General features: G+C 43.0%; 1 protein-coding gene and 1 pseudogene across 2 annotated transcripts in view; both read left to right on the top strand.

Annotated features, from left to right (window-relative positions):
• Positions 1–23,041, top strand: part of RNF19A (ring finger protein 19A, RBR E3 ubiquitin protein ligase) — a 213,913-nt gene that overhangs the window by 94,043 nt on the left and 96,829 nt on the right. The window lies entirely within an intron of this gene.
• Positions 18,532–21,532, top strand: LOC308630025 (sal-like protein 4; annotated as a pseudogene). The gene has a single exon. The product of its transcript is annotated as a sal-like protein 4 (transcript).

The raw sequence follows: 23,041 nt of genomic DNA, 5'->3' as shown, positions 1-23,041 counted from the left end.
ATTTATTTGGCTGTGCCGGGTCTTGGCTTGCCAGCATGCGGGATCTTTGTTGCCTCGTGTGGGATCTTTGTTGCGGTATGCAGGATCTTTTAGCTGCAGCATGTGGGCTCTTAGTTGCAGCATGCGGGATCTAGTTCCCTGACAGGGATTGAACCCGGACCCCCTGCGTTGGGAGCGTAGAGTCTTAACCACTGGACCTCAGGGGAGTCCCTTGCTTGTTGCTTTGAGACAAAATGAAACTTGGGTCTAGAACACTTAAACCAGTTGATTGGCTCCTATTGTTTCACCCTAACAGGATTATCTGGGTAACTTGCATGACAACCTGGTAAGTAGAAGGTCCACCATCAGGGGGAAAAAAAAAAAAAGAAAGAAAAGAGTGATGGAATAGGGTATACCAGTTGTCCCGAGGAAATCTAAGACAGAGGATTGGGAAGAAAACTATGAGAATATAAATCTGTGAAACGTTGTATTTCCCTTGCTTTGATTCCTCCCATTCCCCCACAACTCCTGGGCTTTCCTCCTTGTCTTTGATCTGGAGGAAGTATCTGTAGCTCTTTTCTGGGGAGAAGGAAGTCCACTGTGGAGTCAGTGTTACTACTTCTCTAGCTAGGCCATCTCCACACATGGTCCCCTCTTCACTGGTGGCACTCCCTAAAGATACCATCTTCTGGTTAATCTCTGCAATTAGCACCCACTAGGTCTTTATTATACTTTTTAAATGTCTCTCTTCTTTCCTATTTTGAGTTTCATTACAAAGCCTTCCTCTGTGAACTTAGGGCACCATGCCTGATCCTGGCCTTCCCCCATTAGCCACATGAGCATGTGGATGGGGATGGGGGCATCCAGGACAGTCCACTCAAATGAGAACTGACAGGAAAGATGAAAGTCAGGGACAATTACTACTGGAGACTTTTGAGATTTCTTGAAGTTTTTTTGCCTCCCCAGTGTTTGTCTTTAGGTATATGTGTATATGTATGCATGTGACTTTAGTTCCACCATGCAGTAAAAACCTTTAAAAATAAAAATGAGGGGCTTCCCTGGTGGCACAGTGGTTGACAGTCCGCCTGCTGATGCAGGGGACAAGGGTTCGTGCCCCGGTCCGGGAAGATCCCACATGCCACGGAGCGGCGAGGCCCGTGAGCCATGGCCGCTGAGCCTGCGCGTCCGCCACGGGAGAGGCCACAACAGTGAGAGGCCCGCGTACCGCAAAAAAAATAAATAAATAAAAATAAAAATGAGATTGTGTGCTTGTCTCACAGTCACAGCAGAGGATGAAACTGAAGGGTGGGATGCATGCCTCTACACTATTCTGAAACTCAAACTAATCAAAGAAAGGGGCTCACAGTGAAGAGTCGCCAGAACCCTGGGAAAAAGAGGTAAGCAAAAGACATCCTTGGGACTTGTGTTATCAGTAAGAAGGAAAGGGTTGAGAAAGGACCCTGCTTGGGACTGAAAAGAGAGGATTTTCATCGAAAGAGAGGCCCAGCTCCCCAGTATTTCTGTGGCATGATAGTAGGTTTTTGGGATTTCTGCACATTTATAGAGTAGATGAATGAGAGTCCAAGTACTCTAAACTCAGTCGCTGGGGCTTTTTCCTGGAAGCACCACTGTGTTTCAAGACAGAAGGCCAGGATTCAAGTCCTGGCTCCTGAGACCCCTAGCTGTGTGATCATGAGTCTGCTCTTATACTCTTTGGCTTCTCTGTTTCTTCCTCTGTGAGAGGGATAATAATACCTGCTTACCTACTGCCCAGTCAACAGGTATCTATAGAATATAATTACACTCCAGGTACCAAGCTAGATGCCTGGAACCAGCAGCCTCTCGTAGCTTACATTCTAGTTTGAAACTGGACGTGAACAAGTAATTGCAAGTGTGACATTGTTACAATGGAAAACTTCCCAGACGTATGGGCACATTCACCAGGGCACCTCACCTAGGCTGGGAGGTCAGGGAGGTTTTCCTTGAGCAGCTGTTTGAGCTGAGATGCAGAGGATGAATAGCAGTCAGACAGATGAAGGGGGAGGTGAGAGCTGGTCACGGTAAAGGCACAGCGGTGAGAAGACTCAGTGGGGGAGGATGTCGTGTGTTGAACCAAGAAGAGGACAGAGTGACCAGGAGCACAGAACCACATGGGGAAGGTGGAACAGACCATGCTTAGCCTCATGGGCTGTAATAGATGGATTCTAAGGGAAACAAAACGATAACTAAATGTTAACATTTCTTGGGCCAGGTGGCCTGGTCCTCACCTTATGGGTATCATCTCATTTATCTCTCCCAACAGCCCCAAGGTCACATAACTACTTAATGGTGGAGCCAGTACCCAAACGCAGGCAGCCTGTCCCAGCCCCCTCCCGCTGTAATGTGCTTTGTATAAAAACTGCAGACTCGAAGGCAGTGATGCCACTGTCCTATATGGACAGTTTAAACCCGAAAGGAATCGTTTCTCCTTAATCTCTTTTGGATAGCTCTATTTTTGTAGAAGGTGTTTCCCAAGGCCACATAGAATGTGAAAATAAAGAAAGAAATCAGCTTCTTTTTAAAGAAACTCCTGAGGAACAAATGATTCTTAGTCAGGCTGTTTCTCTCTCTGGTCAACATCCTGGCAGGAAACTTCCAAGCAAAGAGACTTGCGAAGGAAGGAGTGTTTTCCTCGCCTATAATTTGACTTCCTGTTTTGCTTTCCAAAATTTGCATAGATTTTTTTTAAATGCTTTTAGGAAAAGTGGGTTGTTTTTTTCACCTTTTCCATGAGACAAGATTGATGTTGGTGAAAGATCAGCCACAGAAATTGCATAGGACCAGCTAGCTTGAGTTGCCTGGATATAAACTCGGCCACCTCCTCTTTGAAGCCTATTCTGTGTCCCTTCACCTGTTCACTTAGAAATACCCACTCCTTCCTATGTGCTCTCACGCTGGCCCCTCGTATTCCTGTGGCACGTGGTCAAACTTATCTGTTTATGTGCCTGTCACTCTACCAACTGTCAGCTCCTTGGAGGCAGGAGCTGGCTGACTCATGTGTTGATCCCAATGCTTACCCAGTGCCCAGCACACAGCAGCCACTCGATAGATGCTTATAGAATGAATGAGCAATGACTGCTTGAAGGGTTGCAGCCTCGAGTTAGCGCCTACTTTGTGACAAGCACTATGCCAGTCATTTGCATGCATCGTCTCTTTAAATTCTTATGAGTCTGCTAGGCAGTTTCTCTTATTCCCCACCTTTCAGGTAAGGAAACCGGGGCTCAGGGAGCTAAGTAAATCACACAGATAGTAAACAGCTGAGCCAGGAGTCAAGCTCAGTTGTTCTTTCCCATTACATCTCTTTGCCTCTTCCCCTAAAGTGGCAGATGAAGGAAGTCAGCAGTTCAGAGCCTTTGCTGATCCTAACAGATACTGATGCGTTTTTACAAGCTGTCTCCTATTTAGCATGATAAAGCTTGCTTTTGGGAACTCCAGCAGGACGAGACTGTGGACACAATAACTGCCTTGATTTTCTGAGAGCTTTCCTAGAAGAGGCTGCCTGGAGTGGGGGACGGAAGGAGGCTGTGGGTCAACCAGCCAGGGTTCAGATCCTGGTTCTGTCACCAGCTGTTTGACTTTGGCAAGGCGTTCAGCAGTTCTGTGTCTCTCATAGAGGGACAACCACACCTACTGCACAAGAAAGTGAAGAGTCCATGAGAAGTTTCAAGCAGAGCTGCCGGCGCCTGGTGAGTGAGCACTGTATAAATGGTAGCTGTGTTTAATGTGAACATGCCCAAGAGGTGCCGATGTCACTGCATCAGTGGCCTCTGGCTAGCCCTGTCCTCTAGCTTTAGCAGGCACAGGGCATCAGGCACACCTCAGTCCCTCTGCCTGGAACACCCTCCCCCTTATCAACTCGGATGGCTTGATCCTCTACAAGACACCTTCCCTTACCTCCTTTGACCCTGCTGCATGGTTTGTTGTTTATTTGGTAGTTGATTGGTGGTTGGTTTCTGGTTGGTTGTTAGTTGACTGGTATAAGGGGGATCTTGGAATCTTGACATAAGCCAGGGGATGACAAATTAGAATCTGCAGGCCAAATTTATCCCTCCCCCTATTTTGGGCCACGAAATAACAAAGGTTTTTACATTTTTTAATAGCTGAAAACATTTTTTAAAAGAATACCATTTCGTGACAAATGAAAATCACATAAAATTCAAACTTCACTGTTCATAAATAAAGTTTTACTGAACTCAGTCATGCTCATTTGCTTACGTATTGTCTACAGCTGCTTTCCTGTTACAACGGCAGAGCTGAGCAGTTGCAACAAAGACTGTATGGCCCCTAAAGCCTAAAATATTTCCTGTCTGGCTCTTCGCAAAAAAAGTTTACCCATATCTAGCATAAGCAAATAGCAGCAGAAATACCCGACCAAACCTCTTCCCTTTCCCCCTCCTCACCCCATCCCCCAAAACAGCCTCAGTAAAGAAATTCTTTCTGATTAAAAAACTGCAAATACTGCCTGAGAACTTTACAGAGTTCACACCATTCTTCACACTTTGATTTTTATTGGGCGTAATCACACCTGAGCTCAGCGTAGAGTAGAGAAAACAAGGTGGAAGTAAATGAGGAAGAGAAAGAAAGAGAAAAAGGGAGGCAGTGAGAAGACTAAGCAAAGTCATAAAGAAATTTGTTCCAAACAAGCAATAACGCCAGTTAGAGACGATGATTAATTGAGCAAATGTTGTTGAAACAGTCTAGTATTTACTCAACTGAGGAACTGACCAGTTGACAGAGATGAACTCAAAACTCCTGGCAAACTTTGCCTGTTCCAGCACATGAGGTGAGGAGTGAGGTCTCTCTACAAGAAGTCACTGAATCCCTTATAAAGAAACAAGCAGCAATTTCAGTGGTAAAACCTTAATGTTAAAAGACTATAATAATCAACAAGGAAAGCCTACATGGAAAAAAGACGAGGATATTATTTTTAAAAATAGAAATTAAGAAGTATACACATTCACTTGATTAGCATAAATCTTACTTTTTTGAGAGAAAGAAAAACCCCAGTGAAGGTAACACCAGAGAAGATCTGGTTTTATCCTTGGAGCCTAGGGACCTCATAGCAAGATTTCTAGGCACAGGCATAGGGGTGGTTAAAATACCAGAATAAGCCTAGCAAGGCATTTCTCCTTTTTAAGATGAAGACCAGAGATGAAGACGACAGGAGCACAAGTGTTTGCCAAAGTCGAATCCCAGTGGGCTTTGTTTTTTCCGAGTATGCACTTGATACAGAGGAGAGATGTAAACTAAAGAAGACTCACTGTGAAAATCTGAAAAATCTCATTTCCTCACCTCCAAGGCACCTGCTAGTAACAAAAGAAGATAAAAAAGGAGAAAGCAGAAAAGCAAGAAGCAAAGCAGTGCAAGCAAAAAGATGCATGCACCCCAATGTTCCTTGCAGCACTATTGACAATAGCCAGGACATGGAAGAAACCTAAATGTCCATCAACAGAGGAATGGATAAAGGAGATGTGGTACATATATACAATGGAATATTACTCAGCCATAAAAAATGAAATAATGCCATTTGCAAGAACATGGATGGACCTAGAGATTGTCATACTGGATGAAGTAAGTCAGATAGAGAAAGACAAATATCATATGATATCACTTATATGTGGAATCTAAAAAATGGCTACAAGTGAACTTATCTACAAAACAGAGATAGGACCACAGATGTTGAAAATAAACTTATGGTTACCAGTGGGTAACTGGAAGATTGGGATTGACAAATACACACTACTGATATATAACATAGATAACTAATAAGGACCTACTGTATAACACAGGAAACTCTACTCAATACTCTGTAATGGCCTATATGGGAAAAGAATCTAAAAAAGAGTGGATATATGTATATGTATAACAGATTCACTTTGCTATACACTTAAAGCTAACACAACATTTTAAATCAACTCTACCCCAATAAAAATTATAAAACAAAACAAAACAAAAAAAGGTGGTACAAACAAGAAGAATAGTATACCAGTTGCAATGCTGTCCACACCCTGGTTCGTTCAGCATTTGCTTGTGCTCCTGGCTCTCCCAATCCAGGGGTCCTTCATCTCCCATTTGGAAGAGTTTGTTCACAGGTTTATGCAAAAACTGTAAAGGGCACCCCAATGGTTGATTTCCACCAATTAAATAGCAAAAGGGGAAGAGGAAAATTAAAAGGAACCATTCTAATCAGTACTCCTGCAGACTGTCAAGGTGACAAAAAAACAAGCTAGTCTGAGAAACTGTCACACACAGGAGGAGCCTAAGAAGCCATGAGAACTAAATGTATTAGTGTCATGGATGGGGTCCTGGAACAGAAACAGGATATTGGGTAGAAACAAAAGAAATCCAATTAAAGTATGAACTTTGGTTAATAACATATCAGTATTGATTGATTGTGACAAATCTACCACAATAACAGAAGATGCTAATACAGGAGAAAGCCTTATGCAGGGTATATGGGGACTCTATGCGTTAGCTTCACAACTTTTCTGTAAATCTAAAGCTGATCTAAAAAAATAAAGTTCATTTTTCCACAGAAGGAATTATTCATTCAGTGAACATTTAGCAAATGCCTACACGTCAGGCACCCTACCATGAGTCTCACTTGAAGTCTGGAGTTTCCGTGAATTTGCATCCTCCAAACTTCCTAACTGTCTCCCTACAGAAAGGGTTAAAGGAGTAAACTGTCACCTTGAGCTTGCAGTAACCAATGTCAGTGTTTTCCAAAGGTAAATAAATTCACTGTGAGATTTAATGGGTGTTAGAGAGAGAGGGAGAAGAGGGGTCATCTCTGGTTCAACAAGTTTCAGAGAAATTAGATTAAAACAAATTAAACACGTTTCTTTATTATAGCACCTCTCAGAGCCTTTATTTTGCTTATGCATATTGCAGCTATCCAAAAAAGATCTATAGAATGCAGCATTTCCCCAATTTATTTAACTATGAAACTCTTTTATTGCAGAACACTTTGGGGGATTAGCTTCCTCCTGAAAATACTTTGGAAAACACTATGCAATCTAAAAAGAGGACTCAAATAGCTGAAAACTACTAAAGGAAAGGCCTGATACAGTGAGTTTAAAAGAAACACGATGAAAATGATCTCATTAGTCATTACTGATTTTTAACTGGTTGCCTCAGGGACTTCAAGAGCCAGAAATTCTGCCAAACTAATTGCTGAAAATTTTTCATTTTATGCCCAAGACCTTAAACAAGAGCCTAATGGACTGTGTATCTTGTTAAATGTAACTGCTGGAGGAAACTATTAACATTAGGCTCAGTTGATATACTTTGTGGCTGAACAAAAGGCATTTGTATCTCAATCCTTTGAAAAGTTACACAGATTTGGGTGGGCAATGCATATTCGGTCGAGATTGGTTAGTGCAGAGATGAATAAATCATCCCTATCTTGGGGAACAAAGACAATTCAGTTTGCAAATAGCTGCAGACACCCAAATGTACCTTGGACAGCTAGAATCTTAGGAACTCATTTATGGAAACTGTACATTTTATTCCTTTAGACATGCAACTTCCTGAATCTAAATTGCATTTTAATTTAATCAGTTTGGGCAGTTGTATCTCTTCAGCAGAGATTAAAATAATAATAGGCTCAGACCAGGCGGTGGTGGTGGGGGGCGTTGGGTGGGGGGGGTCCTACAAATTTGTTTCAAAATATAACAGATGACAGGGGATAAGACTTGACTCTTGACAACACAGGCTTTGTTATGGGATACAGAAGTAGCATTTTTACCAACCTCTGACTGCCTTTAGCACAATCCTTGAAGAATTGGAAAAATCTTGCTTGAGATGCATTTAAAGTAGCAGAAAAATAATTGTTGAGGAAACAGAAGACCTGTGATAGCAGAATAGGGTAAGGAATCAGAATTCAGCAGAAAGAGTGCAGGCTTTCTCGAGGGTGAAAGAGGTGGGTTTGAATCCTAGACCCATCTGCGTGGAAGCTGCGTGACCTTGGGCAAGTGACTTTTGGAAACTCATCTTCCTCATCAGAAAAATGGGAACAATGATATCACATTTGCAAGGTTGTTGTAACAGAGATAGTGTTTGCAAAGTGCCTTTTATGGTACTAGACACCTACTATACCCTTAGTAAATGTTTACTCTAATAAGAAAGTACCATGTTCAATCTTAAACAGCAGAGTTTAGCAAGGATTCAAGCAAGTACTGGAGCATCACCACAGAACAACTGGAAACCATGTTTATAAGAAACAGAGGAGTGGGCTTCCCTGGTGGCGCAGTGGTTGAGAGTCCGCCTGCCAATGCAGGGAACACGGGTTCATGCCCCGGTCCGGGAAGATCCCACATGCCGTGGAGCGGTTGGGCCCGTGAGCCATGGCCGCTGAGCCTGCATGTCCGGAGCCTGTGCTCCACAATGGGAGAGGCCACAGCAATGAGAGGCACGCGTACCGCCAAAAAAAAAAAAAAAAAGAAAAAAGAAAAGAAACAGAGGAGGGAAAATTCTTTAGGCCAGCTAAAAGTGAATGCTGTATGGAAAGAACAGCTTAATTTGCATCAGCAGGGTTTTGGAAGGCCGGCAAGACTAATAAACTTTTAGCCATTTGGCATAACTGAACTCAGTTACAGTGGTTCTGCTTAAGTCAAGTTTGTCAAATGGGCTTCTCTGTACTTCTCAGAGCAAAACCTTCTAAAACTAGTAACTTCCTAGACTCAAATAAGAAAACTATTGGATCCTCAAAAATGATACAGTGAAAGGGAACCAAGGAAATGTTTCCTAAAGTACATTCTGCATGTTATTCAGGGGGGGAAATCATGGAATTATATAATTTAGGAGCTGTTGGGTTAAACAAAGTTAAACCAGTTTCTAGGCTTCTTTGAAAAGTAATACATATATATTCAACACACGATAAAAATTCAAGCAGTAGAAAAGCACATAAGTTGAAAAGTAAGATTTCTTCTCACTTCATCTTCTGTCCCCCAGTTCTTCACAAAATCAAGAATTGTACCAGTTTCTTGTTCTTCCAGAATCATTGTACACATTTATAAGCATCTTATTTAATCAATATGTAGCTAGATATAGGTAAATAGCTTACATAAGTGGTAACACACTAAACACACTTCTGCATCTTTGTTCACTTAATATATCTCGGGGGAAATATTGATTCACTTGGATCCGTAGTTTTCAACTGTGGGTGATGTTAGATATATCTTTGATTGTCACATCTTGGGGGGTGTGGCTACCACAGGCAACTAGTGGGTAGAGTTCAGGGATGCTGCTAAATATCCTACAATGCACAGAACAATCTCCTACAATAAAGAATTATCTAGCCCAGAACAGCAATGGTGCCGCTGAAATCTTGGTTTAGATCTATATTATTCTTTTTAATGGGCACATACTATTCCATTATATGGATGAATCATAATTTATATAACCAGTGCAATATAGTGGTCGTTTAGGTTGTTTCAAGTCTTTTATTAGAAAAAAAAATCTGAAATGAATATTCTCATGCAATTGCAGAAGCATATCTATAAGATAATATTCTGTAAGCAGAAGGGGGGAGTCAAAGTTTGTGTGTATTTTTATCATAAATATTGTCAGTCGTCCTCCAAAGATAATATAGCAATTTACATTGCCTTCAACAATGCATGCAAATTCCTGTTTCCTCATAGCCTACCCAAAACAGTGTAGTAACATAATTTTCTTTATTTGCCAATCTGGTTTAAATAGTGATAGTTTTAAATTTTGTGTTTACTTATAAATGAACTTGAACTTTTTTTCATACATTTAAAATCCATCAGTTATTTTTGTAAACTATCTGATCAGTTTTATTTAATGCAACACTTCTCAGAGACTTTAATATGATCATCTGTATTGTGACTCTCCAAGAGATAGTGTTCAACATTTCCCAACTTTTATCCTTATAACCTTATTTTTATTTATTTATTTATTTATTTATTTATTTATTTATTTATTTATTTATTTATTTATTTATTTTGTGGTACGCGGGCCTCCCACCATTGTGGCCTCTCCTATTGCGGAGCATAGGCTTCGGACGCGCAGGCCCAGCGGCCTCGGTTCACGGGCCCAGCCGCTCCGCGGCACGTGGGATCCTCCCGGATAGGGGCACGAACCTGCGTCCCCCGCATCAGCAGGCGGACTCCCAACCACTGTGCCACCAGGGAAGCCCTATAACCTCATTTTTAATAAATCACTTTCAGTAAACATGGTTCTATAAAATACTCTTTGAAAATTACTGAAAACAAGATACCAGAATAAAATTGACTTGTGAAAGGACTTTGAAAATTGTCCAAAGAATGTGTAATAGTGATAATTATTTGGTGGCATTTTTAGCAGATCTGGAAACCCCTAACTCATGGTTAGAAGCAAGATCAATGAAAACTTGAGTTTTACAGACCCCTGTCAGTACTCATCAGGATTCTTTTCCTTGCGGACTAAAATCTAGTTGACTGAAACCCAACCAACTCAAACTAAGCTAGGCAAAAACCAAACCAAATCCAAACAAAAAAATTTGTTTGCTCATATAAATAAACTTTGGGAAGGTCTTCGATTAAGCTGTGCCTCAAGTATAAGAGGTGCCAAGAACTCAGAATGTGAGGTTTTCCTCTCTTGCTCTCTCACTTTTCCCTGCTCCTCTATTCAGCTTTATTCCTTCAGCTGAGACACTAGTTGTTTCTATACCCAGTATTTCACTACTTCACCATCAGAGAGATTGAAACACTTTCTCTCAGGCCCCAGGTTCAGAAGTACCAGGGAAGAGCTGGCTTATTGCCCATCTCTGAGCCAAACAGTGGTCCCAGGGCCAGTAACCATGAGGAGGCTGAGCACCCATTAATTCGTGCCTCGTGATGGCAGTAGGGGAGGAGCTTTACTGAGAAAAAGAACAAAGAGCGGTTCTCTTTCACCAATAGATGACATGACATCCTCCATGTTAACAGAAGAGACTGAGAAACATCCCTGGAGAATATAATCATCATGAACTAAGTGAAACTTGGCAAAGAAATTTAAAAGAATTTAATATTCAATGTCCTTGTGCAGCTTGTACAGATTTGCTAATGTTAAAAACAGCATCAGACACTGGCAAAAAGGTTCTTAATTCACTGGATTTGGACAGGTGAAGTAACAAATAACAAAAGGATTGCCAGCTGTGGTCCTTATGTAGATTTATAAGCAAGCCTTGCAAGATACAGAAAACCAATTCTCTGCTTCACATTCAAACGGCTAGAATAGTACCCAGTGGGGAAAACTGGACTACTCAGTACAATAGTTTGAGCATTTATAAGTTGTATTAGCTTTCTGTCTTCCCCGCCCCCCCCCCACTTTTTAAGTTGAAGTATAGTTGATACTATGTTAATTTCAGGTTACAGCAAAGTGATTTAGTTATATACATACTTTTTTTTCAGATTAATTTCCATTATAGGTTATTACAAGATATTGAATATAGTTCCCTGAGCTATACAGTAAGACCCTTGTTGCTTATCTATCTCATGTATGGTAGTTTGTATCTGTTAATCCCATACTCCTAATTTATCCCTCCCCCCTCCCTTTCCCCTCTGGTAACCATAAGTTTGTTTTCTATGTCTGTGAGTCTGTTTCTGTTTTGTATATAGATTCATTTGTATTCTTTTTTAGATTCTGCATATAAGTAATATCATATAATATTTGTTTTTCTCTGTCTGACTTACTTCACTTAGTATGAAATCCTCTAGATCCATCCATGTTGCTGCAAATGGCAATATTTCATTCTTTTTTATGGCTGAATAATATTCCATTGTATGTGTGTATCATATATATATATACATATATATACATATATATATGTAATCCTCTTAAACTAATTGTCTGTTGATAGGCACTTGAGTTGTTTCCATGTCTTGGCTACTATAAATAGTGCTGCTATGAACACTGGAGTGCATGTATCTTTTCAGATTAGAGTTTTCATCTTTTCCAGATATATGCCCAGGAGTGGAATTGCTAGATCATATGATAACTCTATTCTTAGTTTTTTAAGGAACTTTCATACTGTTTTCCATAGCAGCTGCATGAATTTACATTTCCACTGATAGTGTACGAAGGTTCCCTTTTCTCTACACCCTCTCCAGCATTTATGATTTGTAGACTTTTTGAAGATAGCCTTTCTGACCAGTGTGAGATGATACTTCATTGTGATATTGATTTGCATTTTTCTAATAATTAGCAATGTTGAGCATCTTTTCCTGTGCCTGTTGGCCATCTGTATGTCTTCTTTGAAGAAATGTCTATTTAGGTCTTCTGCCCATTATTTGATTGGGTTGTTTGGTTTTTTTGATATTGAATTGTATGAGCTGATGGTATATATTGGATATTAACTTCTTGTCAGTTGCATTGCATCATTTGCAAATATTTTCTCCCATTCCGTAGGTTGTCTTTTCATTTTGGTGATTGTTTCCATTGCTGTGCAAAAGCTTTTAAGTTTGATTAGGTCCCATTTGCTTATTTTTGCTTTTATTTCTTTTGCCTTGGGAGGCTGATCTAAGGAAATATTGCTACAATTTACGTCTGAGAACGTTTTGCCTATTTTCTCTTCTAGGAGTTTTATGATGTCATGTCATATTTAGGTCTTTAAACCATTTTGAGTTTATTTTTCTTAATGGTGTGAGGGAGTGCTCTAATTTCATTGAACAACATGTAGCTGTCCAGCTTTCCCAATACCACTTGCTGAAGAGACTGTCTTTTCTCCACTGTATATTCTTGTCTCCTTTGTTGTAGATTAATTGACCATAGGTGTTTGGGTTTACTTCTGGGCTCTCTATTCTGTTCCATTGACCTATATGTCTGTTTTTGTGCCAGTACCATGCTATTTTTTTTTTTTCTTAAAGTGTTTTTTTTTTTAATTTATTTTTTGGCTGCGTCGTGTATTAGTTGTGGCGCACAGGATCTTTCGTTGCGATGTGTGGGCTCTTCATTGTGGTGCACAGGCTTCTCTCTAGTTGTGGCACGTGGGCTCCAGAGCGCATGGGCTCTCTAGTTGTGGCACGCGAGCTCAGTAGTTGTGGCGCCCTGGCTTAGTTGCCCTGTGGCATGTGGGATCTTAGTTCTGTGACCAGGGATTGAATGGGTGTCCCCTGCATTGCAAGATGGATTCTTAACCGCTGGACCACCAGGGAAGTCCCATCATGCTGTTTTAATTACTGTAGCTTTGTGGTGTTGTTTGAAGTCTGGGAGGGTTATGCCTCCAACTTTGTTCTTTTTCCTCAGGATTTCTTTGGCAATTCTGGGTCTTTTGTGCTTCCATATAAATTTTAGAATTATTTGTTCTAGTTCTGTGAAAAATGTCATGGGTATTTTGATAGGGATTGCATTAAATCTGTAGATTGCTTTGGATAGTATGGCCATTTTAACGATATTAATTCTTCCAATCTAAGAGCATGGGATACCTTTCCATTTCTTTGAGTCACCTTCAATTTCCTTTATCAATGTTTTATAGTTTTCAGCATATAGTTTTCAGTTTTATAGTTAACTCTTTGGTTAAGTTTATTCCTAGTTTTTTTGTTGCTGTTGTTGTTGTTGTTGTTTGTTTGCTTTGCTGCAATTTTAAATGTTTTTTACTATCTTTTTTTGATATTTCATTTTAGTATAATTGTAAGAAATGCAACAGATTTCTGTATATTAGTCTTGTATCCTGCTACTTTGATGAATTCAGTTATTAGTTCTAATAGTTTTTGTGTGGAGTCTCTAGGGTTTTCTATATAGAGTATCATGTCATCTACAAATAGTGACAGTTTTACCTCTACCCTTCCAATTTGGATACCTTTTATTTCTTTTTCTTGTCTGATTGCTGTGGCTAGGACTTCTAATACTATGTTGAATAGAAGTGGTGAGAGTGGGAATCCTTGTCTTGTTCCTGAATTTAGCAGGAAGGCTTTCATCTTTTCACCATTGAGTATTATGTTGGCTGTGGTTAGTCACATATGGATTTTATTTTGTTTAGATATGTTCCCTCTGTACCCACTTTGGTGAGAGTTTTTATCATGAATGGATGTTGAATCTTATCAAATGCTTTTTCTGCATCTATTGAGATGATCATGTGGCTTTTGTCTTTTCTTTTGTTAATGTGGTGTATCACATTGATTGATTTGCATATGTTGAACATCCTTGTGACCCTGGAATGGATCCAACTTGATCATGGTGTATGATTCTCATGTCTGTTGTTGGATTTGGTGGGAGTTTTTTAATGTCTTATTATTTTCAGTGGCTTTAATTATATATTTAAATTAGAATCCCTGATTCTTAAAAACCTTAATTTCCAGTGACAACCAAGAGGCAAGTAATAGTTACCAAAATCTGGAGAAACTATTTTAGATGATTTTTAGAACATAATTATTCTTATGGTTTGCCTAAAAGCTCTTATCTCATTTATATTTAAAGTTTCATCATATCAAGTTATTTTTCTTGCTGACAAATTTGCAACAGATATAACAAGATTTCATTTAACTTTTATTACACCTAGGTTCAGTGAAATTACTATACTTAATGTTGATGGCTCTAAAGACATGTCTATATTAATTAGATCAACAAACTTAAACATTAATACCAGGTATTAATTTAATACTATGTATTTCACAGTCCACGTGAACCTGAAACTCATTTAGCTTAATTTTTCTTGTATTTAGAATTGTTTGGTTTGTAAGCGCTTACTTTTCTTTAAGCCAATTAAATAGAGCTCATTTACAGATTAACCTCAGCAATGTTATCCAAAGACACAAACACACATAAATACACAAACAAACAGAGAGACATCATAGTTCTCATTTCAAAATTTCATCCCTGAGTCAGGTACAGCAATGTAAAACCCATCAGTTTACAAAAGAGGTTGGATTAAAGTTGGTTTTCTGGCAGATGGAACAAATCAAGCTCACTTGTCTAGATGGCTAAACCCTTTCTACTAATATTTATGGAAAACAAGTCAAGTTCTAAATTACTGTACCCGCTTTTTCAAAATTTGCATTTTAAAAAGATGGCAGAGGTATGAGAAGACCAGATAGGACATTTGTATCTCAAAGATACAGGCAAGTTTCTCCTAGGATGACTTTGTTTCCCCTTTGTTTAGTATTTACAAGCCACTTAAGATCTCCCGTATTTATTAGAAAATCAATCAATTTGTTCCCCACTGTCAATGTTACCCGGCCCCCTGTGGGGAAATCAGAATCGGACGCCTCAAGTGCAAAGAAGTCTGCTGGCCTCTTACAAGATATTGGGGCAAGAGAAATTACCCTGCTGCATAAGTGGCTCCCGGTCCAAATTGAGTGCCCTGTCTGGTCGTAGATGGTGATACTAAACCAGGTCCCTGTGCCCCGGAGGTTATCAGAGAAACTTCTATTTGATCCCCTTGGGTAGGGCAAACAGGAGGCAGTGAATATGTTGGTGGCATGGGAGGGGGCAGTTGGAACAACTGCCAGTGCAGCCAGCTCAGCCACTGGGGAGCTGGATAGGCTGGAGGGGAGTTTCAGTTTTGAAATAACATGTCCCCACTCTCATTTTTTTCTATTCACTTGTAGAACAGGTTTCCCCTTGGGTTTCCTTTCAGACCCCTGCACCATAAGGTGGCAGCCCTCTGACTTCTTTTCCTCCTGATGCAATATAGCATAAATGCTCCTACATATGGAATCTCATCTCTTTTCTCTCCTCTTTTTTTTAAAAATAAATTTATATATTTATTTATTTATTTTGGGGTGTGTTGGGTCTTCATTGCGGTGTGCAGGCTTCTCATCACGGTGGCTTGTCTTGTTGTGGAGCACAGGCTATAGGTGCGCGGGCTTCAGTAGTTGTGGCACGCGGGCTCAGTAGTTGTGGCTTTCAGGCTCTAGTGTGCAGGCTCAGTAGTTGTGGCGCACAGGCTTAGTTGCTCTGTGGCATGTGGGATCTTCCTGAACCAGGGCTTGAACCCATGTCCCCTGCATTGGCAGGCAGATTCTTAACCACTGCACCACCAGGGAAGTCCTTCCCTGCTCTTTTGCAGAACAGTTCTAACTGCGAGATTGTGTAATAATTGAGTGAACCATTCAGGGGCCATCGTTCTTCTGATCCTAACATATATTGGGTCCACACCCTATTACAATAATACATCATGTCTTTCTTAGTCTTAGGCTCACGGGTATGTTTTGCCCATTTATCTAATATATTCCCCAAAGGGCTCTCCTTCAGGATAGATATTTTAAAAGTTTGATAGGGCTTCCCTGGTGGCGCAGTGGTTGAGAGTCCGCCTGCCGATGCAGGGGACACGGGTTTATGCCCCGGTCTGGGAAGATCCCACATGCCGCGGAGCGGCTAGGCCCATGAGCCATGGCTGCTGAGCCTGCACGTCCGGAGCCTGTGATCCACAACAGGAGAGGCCACACCAGTGAGAGGCCTGCGTACCGCCAAAAAAAAAAAGTTTGATAACACCAAGACAGAAAAGACGCAGACAAATTCCAACACAAAAGACACAAATTCTAGCACTGATGCACACAAAATCAAGAGAAAACCAAGACAGGACCAACGAACCAGTTCCCAGATCAGGTAGACTTACCCTACAAAACCAACGAACTAGTTCCCAGTGAACCGGTTCCCAGAATCAGGTAGAGCCCAACAACAATTCCCCCCTCCAGCAGGGTACCCCCACCAGATTGGCTTTCCCATAAAGGAAAAACCCAGACTGAGGGGGAAATATGTTCCTAGCGTGCATGCCGGAGTGACTTACCCTCCAGAATTGAATCGAGTCCGTCGACTTGTAGCCCCAGATGGAACCAAAGTTCCCCAAATGGAAGTGTGTCGGTTCCTTGCCTCAACTGCCAAGTGCGGGGGTAGCTGGTGCCGCTTCAAGGGAACTTTGAAGGGAAGATCCTCAGGACAATGGTCCTGGCAGCTGCTAGGGCCCTGCCCCAATATTCCCTGAGCGGGCCGGCTAGCCATGAGCAACAAGGCTCTTGGCTGGCTAAGCCAAATTTGTTACTGAATCCAAGCTCGCTCTGCTCGCTGGACGACAGGCTAAGGAATCGGAGATGAGGTGTTGAGGCAAAGGAATACAACTTTATTTGGAAATCTGGCAGACTGAGAAGATGGCAGCCTAGTGTCTCTGAAAAACCATCTTATCTGGGTCTGGATGCCAGTTTCTTTTATAGAATCAGAGAGGGAGAGGCGGTGAGGAAGTAAAGTAAAAGGGCCATCGGTCTTGCAAAACATCTCCTGGAATCTAGATGCGGTTTTGTAATAGCTTTCTATTTGCTGCTGTAACATTACCACAAGCTTAGTGGCTTAGAGGATACAAATTTATCTTACAGTTCTGGAGGTTTCAGCAGTACAAAATGGGTCCCAGTGCTAAAATCAAGGTGTTGGCAGGGCTGCATTCCCTTCTAGAGACTTCAGGGGAGAATCTGCCTTTTCCAGTTTCTAGAGGCTGCCCACATTCCTTGGCTCTGGTCCCTTCCCCCCATCTTCGAAGCCAGCAGGTTCAGCCTTTCTCACATCACATCATTCTGACTCACTTCCATTGTCACACTTCTTTCTCTGACTCTGTCTCCTCTTCTGCCTCCCTTTTCCACTTTTAAGGACTCTTGTGATTGCATTGTGCCCACGTGGATGATTCAGGATAATTTCTCTATGTTGAGGTTGGCCAATTAGCAACCTAGATTCCAGCTTCAATCTTTTTAAAAAATTAATTAATTAATTAATTAATTAGGTTGCTCCAGGGCTCCTTAGTTGCGGCAGGCAGGCTCCTTAGTTGTGGCTCGCAGGCTCCTTAGTTGTGGCATACGAACTCTTAGTTGCAGCATGCACGTGGGATCTAGTTCCCTGACCAGGGATCAAACCCGGGCCCCCTGCATTGGGAATGTGGAGTCTTCACCACTGCACCACCAGGGGAGTCCCCATCTTCAATCTTAATTCGCCTTTGCCATGTAATGTGCCATGTTCAATGGTTCTAGGGATTAGGATGTGGACATATTTGAGGAGGTGTTATTCTACCTACCACACAAATTAAGAACTTAAAGACAGCATCAGGAATTTACTGGGACATGCGCATTCCTGCCGAAGGGGGGTGAATTTCCCAGCTCCAGGAATTTGTGGCGGAGTGGGCAAATAACCACGGCTCTCCAGGAGCCCCGATGCTCGCACCACGTCGAGGCGCCAAGCAGGTGAAACCTCAACACATCACCTGGGAGGAGGACCAGGGCAAGCAGCAGCCACAGCAGGGGGCCCTGGAGCGTGCAGACATGGCCCCAGCGGCTCCAGCGGCGGGGGAGCTGGGTGCTCCAATGAACACCCCAGGGGGTGGCGATGACGTGACTGTGGACCGAGCAGGCATAAAGAGGCCTCAGCGGGAGGAGACTCACATCTGTGAGAAACACTGTGCCGAGTTGTTCAGTTTCTCAGAGTTCTTAGACCATAAGAAAAATTGCACTAAAAATCCACCTGTCCTCATCATGAACGACAGCGAGGGGCCGGTGCCTTCAGAAGAGTTCTCCGGGGCTGTGCTGAGCCACCAGCCACGCAGCCCAAGCAGGAAGGATGGTCACAGAGAGGACGGTGGCAGCTCAGGGGACACGAAGGAGAAGCTGGAGAAGCTGCGTGGCCAGAGCCAACTCCCTGAAGACGCTGGGCAGCCACGTGTCCCAGCAGGCTTCGGCGGCCGTGGCTCTACTCAGCCGGAAAGCGGGGAGCCCAGCTTTGCCCCCTGGACACCTTGAAGCCAGCCAAGCTACCTCACACCAGCATCCCTTCCGTTGCCAGCTCCGCGTCCCCGGCGCTGGTGCCCTTCGCCCTGAAGCCAGATGGGACCCAGGTGCTCCCCAGTGTCCTGTCGCGCCCCTTGGGGGTGTTGCTACCTCAGGCCCCAGACTCTGTGCTCTTCCAGAGCCCCTTCTCCACCATGGCATTAGACCCGTCCAAGAAAGAGAAAGGAAGCCACGGAGTGTCTCCCCGGTACATGTCAAACCCAAGGACAAAGTCCTCTACAAGCACAAGTGTAAGTACTGTAGCAAGGTTTTTGGGACTGATAGCTCCTGGCAGATCCACCTCCGCTCCCACACCGGAGAGAGACCCTTCGTATGCTCTGCCTGCGGCCACCAGTTCACCACCAAGGGCAACCTCAAGGTGCACTTTCATCAGCATCCCCAGGTGAAGGCAAACCCCTAGCGGTTTGCCGAGTTCCATGACAAGATGACGGCAGGCAGTGGCCTTCCCTATGCGCCCTCTGGCCCTGTCTCCGTAGATGAATCTCTCTAAGGAGAGCCCGTCTTTGCGACAGGGACCCCCAATGTAGGGCTACCTCAGAATCTCTCTTCGGGGACTAACCCCAAGGACCTCATGGTGGCCCGTTGCCCAACGACCTGCAGCCCAGGCCTTCTGCGGAAAGTGAGGATGGATCCATACCACCTGGGGTGAGGTTAAACCATAATTCCCCGAGGGTTGGTGGCTTCCAAGGGAGTGGGACACCTGAGCCGGGGTCAGAGACCCTGAAACTGCAGCAGCTGGTGGAGAACATCGACAAGACCACCACCGATCGCAACGAATGTCTCATATGCCACCATATCTTAAGCTGCCAAAGTTCCCTCATGATGCATTACTGCACCCACACCAGGGAGAGGCCGTTCCAGTGTAAGATCTGTGTTCGAGCCTTCTCCACCAAAGGCAACCTGAAGACGCACTTTGGGGTGCACCGGGCCAACACGCCCATAAAGATGCAGCATTCGTGCCCCATCCGCCAGAAGAAGTTTACCAACGCGGTCATGCTGCAGCAGCATATTCGGATGCACATGGGCGGTCAGATTCCCAACACGCCTCTGCCGGAGAATCCCTGTGACTTTATGTGTCCCGAGCCAATGATGGTCCGTGAAAATATCAGTAAAAGCATTGTCTGTCATGATGATGTCGAGAGCATCGATGTAGATGAAGTCTGCTCCCAGGAGGCCCCTGGCAGCTCCTCGAAGGTCCCCATGCCCCTTCCCAGCATCCACTCGCCATCACCTACTCTAGGGCTGGCCTCGGTGGCTTCCCTAGATGCCCCGGGGAAGGTGGGTCTTGCTGGTCTTGTCCTGCAGCGACAGAGCAGCCGAGAAAATGGTTCAGTGGAGAGTGATGGCTTGACCAACGACTCTTCCTCCTCAGTAATGGGGGACCAGGAGTATCCAAGCTGAAGTCCAGATGTCCTGGAGACCACGTCCTTCCAGGCAGTCTCCCCAGCCAATAGCCAAGTGGAGAGTGTCAAGTCCAAGTCTCCCGATGCTGGTGGTAAAGTGGACAGCTCCGAGAACAGCCGCACTGAGATGGAAGGTCGGAGCAGTGGCCCACCGACATTTATCTGAGCCCAGCCAACATATGTCAAAGTTGAAGTTCCTGGTGCATTTGTTGGTCCTGCAACCATGTCCCCAGGTATGACACCCTTGTTAGCGGTCCAGCCCCAAAGACAGGCCAAGCAGCACAGCTGCACAAGGTGCGGGAAGAACTCACCTGCGAGCGCACTTCAGATTCACGAGCAGAATCACACGGGGGAGAAGCCTTTCATGTGTAACATTTGTGGGCGAGCTTCTACCACCAAAGGCAACTTGAAGGTCCATTATATGACGCGTGGGGCCAACGATAGCTCGGCACGCCATGGCAGGAAGCTGGCCATGGAGAACACCATGGCTCTATTAGGAACGGACGGAAAGAGGGTCGCCGAGATATTTTCCAAGGAAATCCTGGCCCCTTCAGTGACTGTGGACCCTGTTGTGTGGAACCAGTACACCACCATGCTCAACGGTGACCTGGCCATGAAGACAAACAAAATCTCTGTGAGGTGGCATTCCCACCCTCCTGGTGTCGCTGGGGGCCAGATCTGTGGTGAATAACACTGCTACCTCCAAGATGGACGGCTCCCAGTCAGCCATGAGTGCCGAGATGGGGAAGCTGGGAGCTGCCGACAGCGTCCCCAAACACCAGTTCCCTCACTTCCTGGAGGAAAACAAGATGGCCACCAGCTAAGCTACAGGAGAGCGCACGTCGAAGGAGCAGTGCAGTGACCTCTCTAGAACTGTACCTTTTTTTTTTGTTTTCCTTAAAGACCCCCATCTCCTCCAGTTTTCTTCCTGATGTGCAAATAATGTTTTGAGTTGTGACCACCACCTCATGGCCACCAGCTAAGCTACAGGAGAGCACACGTCGAAGGAGCAGTGCAGTGACCTCTCTAGAACTGTACCTTTTTTTTTTGTTTTCCTTAAAGACCCCCATCTCCTCCAGTTTTCTTCCTGATGTGCAAATAATGTTTTGAGTTGTGACCACCACCTCAGGCACATCCTACAATCACAGTGTTGCTATGCTGCTTTGCAAAAACAAACAAACAAAAAAGAAAAAAAAATCATACTAAAACAAATACAGACTAGTAGTTGTTTTTTAATTTTGGAAAGAAGCGTGTCTTGCAGCGTACTTTTGTTACTTGCAACAAACTATATACATAAAACCTTTGTACAACCTAGAGTAACTGTTTCCAGACTGTCACCTATTTCAAGTTGGAAGGTGTTGAACCACCATGGAGAAGACAACTGTTTTGCCTGTTTGGGGGTTGGGGGAGTGGGTGGGTGGGTACTGTATACTTACTTCTGCGGTGACTGTATGCGGGTAAATGGACGTCTGTTTAGGGACCTGTTTTGTATTCTCCCAAACCTACACCCATTTTTCGAATGTACTTTTTTTTTTTTTTAAACCAAGGTTGTAGAATTCCAATTTTTTTTTCAACCTTGGAACCTTAAGTAGAATGCCCTCAAGTGGATGGATTTTAGTCCTTAGAGAGTCAACATGTGTGTTGCTGCTTATTTAAATGCAGTTCAGTTGGAGCCCCAAGAATGCCAAGGTCCTCCCTATGCTTTCCAGATGCCCTTCTTCTTCCTAAAACCAGGAGAGGTGAGCATCTGAGCAGGGAATCTCAGGTGACTTAATTTAGCTCACCAGTGCCTGCTCTGAAGAGCTGGGTATCCGTTCTTGAAGAAACAAGCTCACCAGAAGGGCGTGTTTTCTTATTATATACTAATAACTTCTTATACTAATTTGTACCAGAAGTTCCTTGATTGTGACTTATGCCAAGTAATTATGAAGATTATTGTTTTTTCCTGAGTATTGCATGAAGGCTACCAAATTGGAACAGGCAAGTCTTGGGTGTGAAAGCTTTAATTTATCTACATCATTCATATGTTATTTTTGTAGCTATAGTCTCTATTTTCTTATTTGATGACCGCTGAAGTGTGTCTAGGCCCTGTTGCAAACCTAAGAGTTGATGTATTCGTGGAGCAGCTGGAAGTACAAGAAGTTGTTGTGATTCTTTTTTTTCTTAATCCCCCTTTTGTATATGTGATATTAAGCAGACAATGAAGCTTTACTCTTGAGGATTTAACAAGGTAGGAGAAAGAAAGACCCACATTTCTGGGTAAAGTCTTTGCCCCTCAGTGTGGAAAAGTGGATTGTGACTGTTCTCAAGTCTGTCTCTCGGTAATTGCACCTGATTTTAGGATCCAAAAAAAATTTTTTTTGTTTTGCCAAGTTGTGCCTTTCCTTCTGGAATTGTAAGTGAACACAGTAATAGGACCTCTTTACACTGTGAAGTGGATATTGTTACAGAAAATACACCAGAGGCTTTCTCACTTGTTAAGCTAATAATGCCTTGTGAATGTATTATCTCAGGGAAACCCCTGTAGTTTTTACCTGCTGATGCTGTCTGTCTGTTGGAGAATAAATTTTGGATGTTTCTTTTTTTCACCAAAAAAAAAAAAAGACAGCATCAGCATTTTCTCCTGAACCATCAAAAAGATGATTGACATTTGACATACTCCAAATGTATAAATTCTAAAGTTTAAATGTTTGAAATGCTCAGGAGACAGTTCACATGGGCATGGAAAGGTAAGTCTCTCTGTAGGCTAACCCCTAATTTAGAGGCAAGAAATTTATTGGAAAAAAATCAGGTTATTTTTACAAACTGGCTATTTATTTTTGAATAATTCAGGAAAAATTCCCCATTGCTTAATTTCAATTATATCCTCCCAGCAACAGT

This window comes from Mesoplodon bidens (genome assembly GCF_964165515.1).
Source record: "Mesoplodon bidens genome assembly, chromosome: 16".
Taxonomy (NCBI): Eukaryota; Metazoa; Chordata; class Mammalia; order Artiodactyla; family Ziphiidae; genus Mesoplodon; species Mesoplodon bidens.
This window is presented reverse-complemented; position numbering and strand designations above follow the sequence as displayed.